This window comes from Aegilops tauschii, chromosome 1 (genome assembly GCF_002575655.3).
Source record: "Aegilops tauschii subsp. strangulata cultivar AL8/78 chromosome 1, Aet v6.0, whole genome shotgun sequence".
Lineage (NCBI taxonomy): Eukaryota > Viridiplantae > Streptophyta > Magnoliopsida > Poales > Poaceae > Aegilops > Aegilops tauschii.
This window is the reverse complement of record NC_053035.3, coordinates 63238119-63239776: the sequence shown is the minus strand read 5'-3', so window position 1 is coordinate 63239776 and position 1658 is coordinate 63238119.

The window sequence follows — 1658 nt, the reverse complement described above, 5'->3', positions numbered from 1 at the left end:
TGGTCGTTTCTTAAAGTTTGGGGCTGCGATGCTTATGTGAAAAAGCTTCAACCTGATAAGCTCGAATCCAAATCGGAGAAATGTGTCTTCATAGGATACCCAAAGGAGACTGTTGGGTACACCTTCTTTCACAGATCCGAGGGCAAGACATTCGTTGCTAAGAATGGATCCTTTCTAGAGAAGGAATTTCTCTCGAAAGAAGTGAGTGGGAGGAAAGTAGAACTTGATGAGGTAATTGTGCCTGCTCCCTTATTGGAAAGTAGTTCATCACAGAAATCAGTTCCTGTGACTCCTACACCAATTAGTGAGGAAGCTAATGATGATGATCATGTAACTTCACATCAAGTTACTACCAAAACTCGTAGGTCAATCAGAGTAAGATCCGCACCAGAGTGGTATGGTAATCCTGTTCTGGAGGTCATGTTACTTGACCATGACGAACCTATGAACTATGAGGAAGCGATGATGAGCACAGATTCCACGAAATGGCTTGAGGCCATGAAATCTGAGATAGGATCCATGTATGAGAACAAAGTGTGGACTTTGGTTGACTTGCCCAATGATCGTCAAGCCATAGAGAATAAATGGATCTTCAAGAAGAAGACTGACGCTGACGGTAATGTTACTGTCTACAAAGTTTGACTTGTTGTGAAAGTTTTTCGACAAGTTCAAGGAGTTGACTACGATGAGACCTTCTCACCCGTAGCAATGTTTAAGTCCGTCCGAATCATGTTAGAAATTGCTGCATTTTATAATTATGAAATTTGGCAAATGGATGTAAAATTGCATTCCTGAATGGATTTCTAGAAGAAGAGTTGTATATGATGCAACCAGAAGGTTTTATCAATCCAAAGGATGCTAACAAAGTGTGTAAGCTCCAGCGATCCATTTATGGACTGGTGCAAGCATCTCGGAGTTGGAATAAATGTTTTGATAGTGTGATCAAAGCATATGGTTTTATACAGACTTTTGGAGAAGCCTGTATTTACAAGAAAGTGAGTGGGAGCTCTATACCATTTCTAATATTATATGTGGATGACATATTGTTGATTGGAAATGGTATAGAATTTCTGGATAGCATAAAAGGATACTTGAACAAGAGTTTTTCAATGAAAGACCTTGGTGAAGCTGCTTATATATTGGGCATCAAGATCTATAGAGATAGATCAAGACGCTTAATTGGACTTTCACAAAGCACATACCTTGATAAAGTTTTGAAGAAGTTCAAAATGGATCAAGCAAAGAAAGGGTTCTTGCCTGTGTTACAAGGTGTGAAGTTGAGTCAGACTCAATGCCCAACCACTGCAGAAGATAGAGAGAAAATGAAAGTCATTCCCTATGCTTCAGCCATAGGTTCTATCATGTATGCAATGCTGTGTACCAGACCTGATGTGTGCCTTGCTATCAGTTTAGCAGGGAGGTACCAAAGTAATCCAGGAGTGGATCACTGGACAGCGGTCAAGAACATCCTGAAATACCTAAAAGGACTAAGGATATCTTTCTCGTTTATGGAGGTGACAAAGAGCTCGTCATAAATGGTTACGTCGATGCAAGCTTTGACACTGATCCGGCTGACTCTAAGTCACAAACCAGATACGTATTTATATTGAACGGTGGAGCTGTCAGTTGGTGCAGTTCTAAGCAAAGCGTCATGGCGG